Source organism: Schistocerca nitens, chromosome 7, assembly GCF_023898315.1.
Source record: "Schistocerca nitens isolate TAMUIC-IGC-003100 chromosome 7, iqSchNite1.1, whole genome shotgun sequence".
NCBI lineage: Eukaryota > Metazoa > Arthropoda > Insecta > Orthoptera > Acrididae > Schistocerca > Schistocerca nitens.
In genome coordinates, this window is record NC_064620.1 from 501,608,854 (window position 1) to 501,621,297 (window position 12,444).

The window sequence follows — 12,444 nt, forward strand, 5'->3', positions numbered from 1 at the left end:
TAAGGGTGGGAGTGAGGGCGATAGGACGGCCATAGATGGTGAGATAGAAATCGAGGAGGCGGAAGGAAGGGGTGGTTTTGCCTACAATGATCGCCTGGGTTTTGGAGGGATTGACCTTGAGCAACCACTGGTTGCACCAAGTGGTGAACCGGTCAAGATGGGATTGGAGAAGGTGTTGGGAGCGCTGCAGGGTGGGGGCAATTGCAAGGAAGGCGGTGTCATCGGCAAATCGGAAATGAGAAACACCAAAGCTTAACTAACAGTGAAATTACCAAAGTAATACAGGCACGAAATCTTTTAGTTACTTACTAAAATTACATCATGCAATGGATATTAATAAAACAACTGTGCCAAAGACGTCGTCAATAATTAAGACATATTCTCCATTTGTACAACATGACTATAGGCACACGGTCAATACGAATAGTTTAGCACCAGTACTATGAACTATCGAGACAAGAGTGTGAAAGCACTAGGGCAGATGGTTTCGCCGAGAGAGGGCACTTGTAGTATGTGCCAGACACTCGCGCATATTAAAATCCATGGATACATACATAAGAGCATCAAAATTATTAAAAGTTGTGTTAATTCAAATCTTCTGTCTTATTAAATAAAACATATCAGACCATTTAAAAACATATATGAAAAATAGAAAATATGGAACCAATTTACCTGTGTCCTAGTGTCAAACAGATGAAGCTTGCGCTATGGAACACATCTAACGAGAGAGGGCACTAGTGTATTGCGCGAGAATCTCGCGTAACGTAGGCGGTGAAATACATACTAGCGACAACAAACAAAATGTTACAGTAAAACGAAACCAACTGTCGTTGTGAATAAAAACATACTAGTCAATTAACCACACATACACATCGAAAATCACAAACAGCAAACATCAAAAATTAATTTATTAATCTCCATTGCATGATGTAATTTTAGTAAGTAACTAAAAGATTTCGTGCCTGCATTACTTTGGTAATTTCACTGTTACTTAAGCTTTAGTGTTTCTCATTTCCGATGCTAAGGTTTTGGTAATGAAAGTGTCTTCCTGTTCAGGATTTTTTACTTCTGATGAAGGTATATTTATAAATACCGAAACCTTGGTCAAGAATCTTAATAAATTTTTATCCTGCAACTGTTTTGGCTGTCATCCTTTATCGTGAGGAATTGAAACAGTTGCTGTTTCAGCCATGTTTAAAATCCTGAAAATAGTAATATTTCTTACTTACTTCAATTGCAGATGCATGTTTATCCACATTTCAGCTCAATACCCAGCGTTGACTGGGTACGTATTTATTCCAGTTTTATTCATCTACTCCTTCCCCGTGTCTCTGCTCGTCTCTTCCGACCTCGTATCTGTCCATCTCTCACTCCCATTCTCCTCCCGCCCCTCTCCTCCTCCATCGCCTTCTCCAATTCCTCCCCTTTGTCTGACCATTTCCTCCTCTCCCTCTCTCCGTTCATCACCTGATCGTGGTTTATCTGTCCACATCTTCCCCGCTCCTATCTCAACTTATCACCCCCAACCTAACCTGGAGATCAGTGGTTCTTTAATCTCCAAGTATTTCTTTTCTTATCAAAAGTTACATGTGCACCAACTTTGATGGAAATCGATCCAGGACCTTTAAGAAGTTTTTTACCTGCGTCTTTGATCGTTTACACACACACACACACACACACACACACACACACACACACTGAAATATGGTTTTGCAAAATACAGCGGGTCAGGTTGTGGAAAGGGGCCAAGGTCAATTACTGTTAGTTATTCACGAACACACACGATCTTATTCCTCAAACCAAGGCACACTTTTCTCTTTAAAACAACAAAGATCAATTCATGGCTGATGGCCCAAGTAACTTCTCCAGAATAAGTTTAAATGATTGCTTTTAAAACACCAGGATTTAGAGTAAAGGCTGAAGGCCTTACTTAAGTAAAATTACAATACCTTCTCGGCTAAAGGCCGAAATAATATTTCAGGTCAGCTAAGGAAATTCTTTAAAGGCCAAGCATTTATAAATTCCGGCTAAAGACCATATTAAGGAAAATTCAAATTAATTCTTTGGTTGAAAGCCCAACGAAAAAAATTTCCTTACATAATAAAAAGAGAGACTTTAAAGATAAGCCTTTACACACTACAACTGAAAAACATCTTAAGGAAACCTTAAGTACCTTGTCGGCTGAAGGCCCAAGCAATTACACAAAAATAATTAAAGACAACGTTAACATAAACATTTACAGAACACGGCTGAAGGCCGTTTCAAGAATTCAAGATAATTAAAGAGATACATTCCAGACAAAGATTTACATATTAAAGCCACAGATTCTGAAACAAATGCGGCTGAAGGCCTAAATACAGAGCAACAAGAATTTTAAATGAAACACTGCTGAAGGCCTAATCTTAAAATTGTTATGAAGTTCTGCTGAAGGCCATATGCTAAACATAAAACGGACAAAATTAATACACGGCTAAAGGCCTGGTACAGCACCTGTGACCAAAATAAAACGAGAGTCACAAACAACAAACAGTGGCGCTCAGAAGTGTTCCAAGGGTCGGCCTGGGGAGGAAACTCTAGCCACAGTTTAGGTGAGACAGACGGCCAAGTTTAACAGTAAACAATCGGGTTGCAGTACGACCTATAGACGGCTGACGGATCAACCAACCGCCTAATCAATTCCCTTCCACCAGACCAACAGCACGACAACCTAATGTACCAGCCAAGACGAGGATCGCAGCAGGATTATATCTTAATAATTGGCCTATAAACACAGCGAAGGCACAATAAACACTCAAATAGAAAAGGAGAACAACACCAAGCTGTCGAACTACACGCCATGCCGGACAGCACCAACACGCCGAGGAAAACACGCTGCCACAAAACCAAACTAATGACCAGGCAGGTAACCGGAACGTCAACGGCCACAGGGCAGAAGATACCGCTGGTGCACTTCACTAATAAATTGTAATCATTTCAAAGGTGAAACACCATACAGGGAGAAAGCTGCAAAATTTTTCCCACTCCAATGCACCATCGCGTTGCTGCTTGCGGCGACAGCCCAGGATGCAACAACCAGCAATCAACAAAGAGATGCCACAACGGTTGAGCTTTCATGACAGGTTCACTGATACTCAACTCCAGTATGCAGGTGCGGTGGGGACGAACTTAGCAGTTCTCGCACCTAGTGCCACAAAACTCCGACCGAGCATGCACGCCGCCAGCGGCCCCTGCCGCACACACTATGGCACTGAAATGTAACTGCCACACCACAGAAGTTACAGCAGTACTACGAGGGCAGTTCAATAAGTAATGCAACACATATTTTTTCTCGGCCAATTTTGGTTGAAAAAACCGGAAATTTCTTGTGGAATATTTTCAAACATTCCCGCTTCGTCTCGTATAGTTTCATTGACTTCCGACAGGTGGCAGCGCTGTACGGAGCTGTTAAAATGGCGTCTGTAACGGATGTGCGTTGCAAACAACGGGCAGTGATCGAGTTTCTTTTGGCGGAAAACCAGGGCATCTTAGATATTCATAGGCGCTTGCAGAATGTCTACGGTGAACTGGCAGTGGACAAAAGCACGGTGAGTCGTTGGGCAAAGCGTGTGACATCATCGCCGCAAGGTCAAGCAAGGCTGTCTGATCTCCTGCGTGCGGGCCGGCCGTGCACAGCTGTGACTCCTGCAATGGCGGAGCGTGCGAACACACTCGTTCGAGATGATCGACGGATCACCATCAAACAACTCAGTGCTCAACTTGACATCTCTGTTGGTAGTGCTGTCACAATTGTTCACCAGTTGGGATATTCAAAGGTTTGTTCCCGCTGGGTCCCTCGTTGTCTAATCGAACACCATAAAGAGCAAAGGAGAACCATCTGTGCGGAATTGCTTGCTCGTCATGTGGCTGAGGGTGACAATTTCCTGTCAAAGATTGTTACAGGCGATGAAACATGGGTTCATAACTTCGAACCTGAAACGAAACGGCAATCAATGGAGTGACGCCACACCCACTCCCCTACCAAGAAAAAGTTTAAAGCCATACCCTCAGCCGGTAAAGTCACGGTTACAGTCTTCTGGGACGCTGAAGGGGTTATTCTGTTCGATGTCCTTCCCCATGGTCAAACGATCAACTCTGAAGTGTATTGTGCTACTCTTCAGAAATTGAAGAAACGACTTCAGCGTGTTCGTAGGCACAAAAATCTGAACGAACTTCTCCTTCTTCATGACAACGCAACACCTCACACAAGTCTTCGCACCCGAGAGGAGCTCACAAAACTTCAGTGGACTGTTCTTCCTCATGCACCCTACAGCCCCGATCTCGCACCGTCGGATTTCCATATGTTTGGCCCAATGAAGGACGCAATCCGTGGGAGGCACTACGCGGATGATGAAGAAGTTATTGATGCAGTACGACGTTGGCTCCGACATCGACCAGTGGAATGGTACCGTGCAGGCATACAGGCCCTCATTTCAAGGTGGCGTAAGGCCGTAGCACTGAATGGAGATTACGTTGAAAAATAGTGTTGTGTAGCTAAAACATTGGGGAATAACCTGGTGTATTTCAATGCTGAATAAAACAACCCCTGTTTCAGAAAAAAAATGTGTTGCATTACTTATTGAACTGCCCTCGTGGTATCGGGAAACGCTGTTGCTGCCACTGACGGAGGTTAGTGAGCAACTCGTTCAGATAGTAGTTGAGGGAGGAATAAGATGCCACTCGATGGTGACAAAATGCCCAAAAGGAAAAACGGCAATAACGCTCACATACACGCTTACGGCATTAAACTCACACACACACAGAGAGAGAGAGAGAGAGAGAGAGAGAGATTCCTCTACTGTGCCAACCTCTTCATTTAACAGTAGCACTTGCAGTTATTTGTTGGATGTATTCCGATCTCTGTAATCCTCTGCAGTTTTCACCCTTTACAGCTCCCTCTAGTACCACGGAAGTTATTCTGTGATATCTTAAAAGATGGCCCTCCATCCTGCCCTTCTTCTTGTCAGTGTTTTCCATGAGTTACTTGCTTCACCGATTTTCCTGGTCCACGCAACAGCAGCCAGAAGATATTTAGTCCGACCCTATATTTTAGACGTCCTAAACAGTCACTGACCCGCGGCTACTTGCGAGTTAACACAGTCAAACTTTCAGTAGGCTTCCTCTACAGAAGTGCTCGCCGTAATGTCTCGCAATTTGCACGAAACAGGCCGCGCAGAGTTTGTGTACGACTTGAAATGTTCACACGGTAAATTTCCTAAAATAAATCACTCACAAAGCTGAAACTTACTCATAGTACTCAACACTGCAGTTTATTACCATCAACTACAAGAGAACCGTCAAACGAGTGGATTTCTTCATTTTGGTGCAAATTTGATCAGCGCGATTTAACATGGATGTTTACCAGAAGATGGCTCCCGAGCGACTCTATCGACTCATAGATCTGAGGCACAAAGCCCTATTCAGACGCACCGTAAACGCTAAGTTACTATTGGTTAGTATGGTACGCAGCCAATCAGATCATTTCGAGCACTTCCATATCCGCGGTATTTCTGATGTCAGACAGTCAGATTACCACACGTAATTTAGACTATAATTCCGAATCTAGAAAAAATTTAATGAAAACAAAATTGATTCCTTTCCACAAAATAAATTACTAATAAATTTAATACTCAACACCCCTTCTGGCTGCCCTTTGTAAAATAAAGCTCACTGGATCATATGTCACATATTCACAACAGTTTTCTCACGCATACAATTACACAGTTTTTATAAAATATCTATTTCCTGCATTACGTATATCCTCCATTCTCTCTCTCAGTCTCTCCAAAACACACACACTACCATAACAATGAAATAACAATTGCCCAATGTACTGTTAATTACGTCAGAAATCTGTGTCAATGAAACTAAAGAAACTTCCAGACAATTAAATTATATGAACCTTTCCACTTGGCTGTAATTTCACTTGATAGTATAAATGATACATTACTGTCCCTAACTCGTTTTAACAAAGCCAGTATGGTTATTATGTGTTTCAGGTAAAAATTTATATATCCAAAAGTATTGAAGTTATTGATTTGAATTTTAGCAGTATGATTCTATTATCCATAGAATTTTCTACAAGAAGTATGGAAAAGATCGATTAATATTTAATAGTACTTATTGAGATTCATAGAGATTATGTGTAATCTATTGCATGCAGCGTTAGTAAAGTACATGACTCGCCCGGCCCAGCAGCCAGCGTCAGCTGTGCAAGTGTGAGAACCAGCATCTCCTCTCCTTGCGGTTCCACGGCAAGCTACGTTTCCAATGCAAGTTGGCAACTCATAGTAATATGCTGCGTTACACACAGAACTTTCTTATTCCACCTAGTTTTCAGCATTCTTCTGTAGCACCACATCTCAGATGCTTCGATTCTGTTCTCTTCCGGTTTTCACACAGTGCATGTCTCGCTACCATACAATGCTGTACTTCTAAGGTGCATTCTCAGAAATTTCTTTCTCAAATTAAGACATACATGTCTGATACTAGCAGAGTCCTCTTGGCGAAAAATACCTTTTTCAACAGTGCTAGTCTGCTTTTTATGTTCTCCATACTTCGTCCGTCTTGGATTATTTTGCTGCGTAGGTAGCAGAACCCTGGGACTTCATTTGCTTCATGATCTCGTCGTTATCTCTGCTACTTCTCATTACTTTCGCCTTTCTTCGATATAACCTGAATCCATCTTCTGTACTCATTAGACTGTTTATTCCAATCGACGGACACTGTACTTCTTCACTTTCTGTTATATCCTAGCCAGTAATGCCAACCGAGCCCGCTGCCAAAAAGGTTGGCAGCATCAAAGTCCGGACGCCGTCCGCATAAGCAGCGCCAGCGATACAGGAAATCGCCGCAAGTCTGCGCGCGCCACCGCTGGCTTCTGGCTTCTTAAGCGCTGGAGTCGCGAGCGCTAGGACAGTTCTGGATTCGCCGCTCAGTTGTATACTCGCCACCGAATTGTGTACCTGCTAGTCAGTTGTGTGTTCATCGCAGCAGAGTTGTTGTTTGTCGTCAGCCGACGCTGACCTAGCCGCTCCGACTCGAACTAGACAGATTTCTGTAGACCATGTTCACCACTGTGTTCTGTATCGTCGTTAATAAAGATAAGTACCGACTTTCATTTAATCCGAGTGTTTGGGTTTTCATCTTTCTGTTCACTGTTCCAGCGGACCGGTCGGCCCGCTATTAAAAGTGTGGCGGTGACTTCGTAGGCCGTTTCTACAGCGAAGTGTTGTCGCTACGAAGGCCGTCACAAAACTTTCACTGAGGATACCAAAGTCATAAGCGAATCTTAATATTCGTTTACTTTCACCTCGAATTTTAATCCTACTCTTGAAACTTTATTTAATTTACGACGTTGCTTCTCCGACGTACAGATTGAACAGCATATGCGAAAGACTAAATCCTGTGTGAGCCGTGCGTGGCTTGTGTTCCCACCATCATGTTTTTTACGCCCTGTTTTGAACGTACTTCCACCTCACTACGTTAAATTTAATTACTGCTGTCACTGAGTTGCTGCTTTACCTGACCGTGTGTGGCGTTAGCAGCGCGTATCGATATATCCCCTCTGGTAGCATCTTTGCTCTACTGCTATGGCCGGTATTACACTATCAAATTTCTTTGTCAAAGATTTGATCAAAGATGTCATCAAATTTCCGTCAAATATATTTGACAAAGATCTTTGACGTAGCGCTAGAAGGGGTATTACACTGTCATCAAATTTTTCGTCAAAGTTCAAGATGGCTGACAGCAACATGTTATTAACCGCAGCAGTTGCACGTACCGCAATTGCATTGTGTGCACATGCGGAAAAGAAGTGGGGGAAAAAAAGGAACCATACATACGAGGTTGACAGTCTTAAATTCCTGAGATTACAACTTGATAATAAATTCAGTTGGGAGGAGCACACCACAGAACCGCAGAAAGGCCTTAACAAATCTGTATTTGCAATTCGAGTGTTAGCAGACATAGGCAACATAAAAATGAAAAAGCTTGCATACTTTGCCTACTTTCATTCCATAATGTCATATGGGATAATATTTTGGGGTAAATCTTGAAGTCAAACAAAAGTTTTCAGAGTCCAAAAGCGTGTAATACGTATTATTTATGGAGTAAATTCACGGACGTCCTGCAGAAACCTCTTCAAAGAACTGGGTATACTAACTACTGCCTCTCAGTACATTTACTTCTTAATGAAATTTGTCGTAAATAATATATCTCTTTTTCCAACAAACAACTCAGTTCATACATACAATACCAGGAACAAAAATGATCTGCACAAGGACTTAAAAGCACTTACTTCAGTTCAAAAAGGGGTCCACTACTCGGGAACACTCATCTTCAATAATTTGCCAGCAAACATAAAAAATGTAGTTAGAAATAAAGATCAGTTTAAAAGGAGCCTGAAAGACTTACTACTGGCCAACTCCTTCTACTCCATTGGCGAAATTTTTAATAGAAACAAATGATGTATTTATTCATACTATTAGTATTGTTATTTCAGCTTAAAAAAATCGACATGTTCCACATCCACGAGGATCTCCTCAGCACGGATCTATGGAACGAAAAACTAATCTAATCTGGGTGAAGCCGTGGGTTTTACGACGACACGATAAAAGCATTCAACAAAACTTGTTACGTGAGCTTACAGTGGAAGACGTCAAGTCGTACATCAATTACTTAAGAATGGATGAGCATACTTTTCTGTATGTGCTCAATGAAGTGTATCCTCATATCACAAAGCACAATATTCACTTAACAACTGCTACATCTTCTGAAGACAGGCTCACTGTAACACTCCGATTCTTTGCTACAGGAGAGGGTTATGTTATGTTAGGTTAGGTTACGTTAGGTCAGGTCAGGTCTCCAATCTTCTTAATCTATTTTTGTATTCAGGGTGCCTCACGTTGTAAAGCGCCTCATCAGCTTCAGACATCTCTATTAATTTTGTAGTTGTCGGCACACACCAATTGTATTTACCGGCAATGGTTATAAAAACACTACAGACGACAGAACGCTGCAGCGATGCTAGCGCTTCATGTGGTAACATGTCACATTGCAGTGAACAGAAGACAAGCGATTTCTTTGATCAAATATACAGCGAGGCCCTAGATTTGATCAAATATTGGACGACATTTGACAAAGTCCCTATTACACTATCAAATATCTTTGACAAAGATATTGGACAAAGATATTGGACAAAGAAATTTGATAGTGTAATACCGGCCTATGACTCCCGGTCGATGTATGTCGTGAGGCAGTTGGTCGGGAGTTCGGGACCTTCGTTCGGGCTTCCAGTCTGTTGGAACGCGTCTGGAGCGCAGTCCGGACCTGACAGTCGGGAGTTCCAATGCGGCACTAGTGCAATCGGGTTGGAACAGCAGTGAGGTCTGCGTCGACATGGCTCGCCCGACCAATGCCGCCACGCATCACTTGATCTGGGCCACGTTCCTCGTGGATCGTCGGTCGGTCGTCCTACCGGACGTGTTTGGGCTCGCTGATCGTTCATGAGTCGGCTGTGTGTGTGTGTGTGTGTGTGTGTGTATGTGTGTGTGTGTGTGTGTGTGTGTGTGTACGCGCGCATCTACCCCCGATTGTCTTCGTGTGTGCTTAGTTACTGTTGGGTATCGTTCAAGTCTTCATGCAAGTGTTTGTCAGGTTGTGTGTGTAGTTGGCCTTAGTTCCTTTGACAAGTTATTTTAAATGTTGTCGGCCTACAGCCTCTGAGAGGTCGGTCGTCTCATCGGCCGACGTGTAACTGGTTCTCCGAGCGCTTCTGGGCCCTTTCAGTTACCATCTTGCGGAACTTGGGTCGGTCCTTTCCTGGTGCAGGGATGTCATTTATCCAGTGGGCGTGTTTCCTCTGCATGTTTGGGTCCGAGCCAGTATTTCCGCCGTCGTGTGTTTGGAAGTGAGTCGGAGACGTACCACAGTGCAGTCACGACGGAGCAGCAGTCGCAGACGGATCTGCACGCAGTCGGTCGGTTGGTTTGGACCAGGGAGGACAACATCTCCGTGCGGTGCAGTCGCCTGGGTTCGCTGCCGGGCCTTGCGCAATGTCGCAGCGTGTGTGGAGCTGTCCGATCGCTACGAGCTTCGTGGATCACCGACCCAGGACGTCGAAGTTGAGTGTAATTTTGACAGCTAATATATACTTCATTGTGTATTATCACGTTCGAACATTTTCTGTTTGAGTTCTCATGTACTGATTGGGTGGGGGTGTGGGAAGCAAGTCGTTGTGTCGGTCGGTCCGTGGCTGTCCCCTGGTTGGGTTCCTAAGTGTCCTAAGTGAACGAGGACAGACCGACCTCCCAGGAGGGTTCTGAGTGCCACCGGTGTTTAATTATGAGCTGCTTAAAATTAAAGGCTTACGGTTATTTTTTCCTTTTTCTTAAAAATTTTGCAAAATTAATTCTTTAATTTGTCTTTCAAGCTTAAACATTGCGGCCTTCTGCCTTTCAAAGTCCTTGGTAATATATTCTAAAATACTGAAAATTATGGTGGCCTTCAGCCTTTGGTATTACACCTTGCAGGTGTTTCTTCTATCTACTTTGCTGTGGTGTTTTTTTGTAATTATTTTATTGCTATCTTAATGGGATTTTTTATCTTGTTGATTTATTAAGATTTCTTGTTTGGAGGCCTTCAGCCGTGAAAGAGTTGCATTCGGTAAAAGTCCGGCTCTGTGCCGCTTTGGTTGTAAAAGTGTCATGAAATTACAATAAATTACAACTAGAAGACGAAACTGCCCCCAACCTTATTTGGCACTTTCCACAATCCTAATTACCTGTTCTGCCCAGCGGGTTTAGCGGGCGTGTCACTGTCTTACACCCTTTTTAATACGAGCACTTGGTGTTCCCCTCTTATTGTTTCTTCTTGGTACTTGTTCATATTGTACGTCACCCGCTTTTATATAGCTTACGCATATTTTTCTCAAGATTTCCAAAATCATCCACCATTTGGCATTGTCAAACACTTTGTCCAGGTCGATAAATCCTGTGAACGAAACTTTATTTTTCTTCAGTCTTGCTTCCATGATCAATCGCAACGTTGAAGTGCCACTCTGGTGCCTTTATCTTTCCTATAGGAGAATTAATCTTCACCTAACACATCCTCAGTTTCCCTTTCATTCTTCAAAATGGTTCAAATGGCTCTGAACACTATGGAACTTAACTTCTGAGATCATCAGTCCCCTAGAACTCAGAACTACTTAAACCTAACTAACCTAAGGACATCACACACATCCATGCCCGAGGCAGGATTCGAACCTGCGACCGTAGCGGTCGCGCGGTTCCAGACTGTAGCGCCTAGAACCGCTCGGCCACCTCGGCCGACCCTTTCATTCTTCTGTATAATAATCGTGTCAGCAAATTAGATTCGTGAGCTGTTAAACACCAACATGAATAACTGAGTAGTTGCCACTTCCCCAATGATCTTAGAATTTCCAATACCATCTGTCTTATTGGATTTTAAGTCTCCTAAAGATTTTGTAAATTCTGATTCTATTACTATATCCCCTACCTCTTTCCTATTGACTCCTGTTTCTTCTTGTATCACGTGATCACGTAAGTCTTCCCCCTATAGGGGCCCTCAATATACGCTTTCCACCTGTCTACTACCTTGCCTGGATTTGAGAGTGGAATTCCCATTGTACTCTTCATGTTATCATTTGATTTTAATTTCACCAAATGTTTTGACATTTCTGTATGATGAGTCAGTCGTTCCAACGATCATTTTTTTCCCGTTTTTTCACATTTTTCATGTAAGATTTCGCCTTAGCTTCCCTGTACTTTCTGTTTATTTTATCCCTAAGTTTATCACTTTGTATTTCTTTCTTTCGTAGATCTATTGAAGTATTTCTTCTGATACTCAAGGTTTCTTCGTAGTTATCTTCTTTGTATCTACGTTTTTCTCTCCAACTTCTGTGACTGCCCATTTTAGATTGAATTATTAGACTGTAATCTCTCGTAGTGGCGGTGCAGATGACTGATGGTGTTTGTCAGCAGTAGAAACCGGTCTTCTACACTGCAAGTGTGATGGCTGGTCCCAGTCTGTGTGACGTGAACCACGTGCCAGGAAGATAGGTGTTTTCGGATGTTGTCCATTACGAGGCTACTGATGCCCACCACAAATACCACTCAGTAGGATTCATGATTTCCCTGTGTTGGCCCGTGGCATTGTGTCAAGGCCAGGTCGCTCCCGTGTGGAAGCTGCCTCCTCCGCCAGCAGTCCTGTCTTCTCGTTGTCATAAATCAGCTGTGTCGATTGTTTTTCAATCAAACGGCGTTACACCCATACATTCTTAATACAGAAATAACGTTTAAATGATCACCGAGGCACCTAGCGTCATTCGCAACAAAAAGTTATAATTAATGAAAGTCTCCTTGGTCTCCCGAAAATTAAAAATTGAAT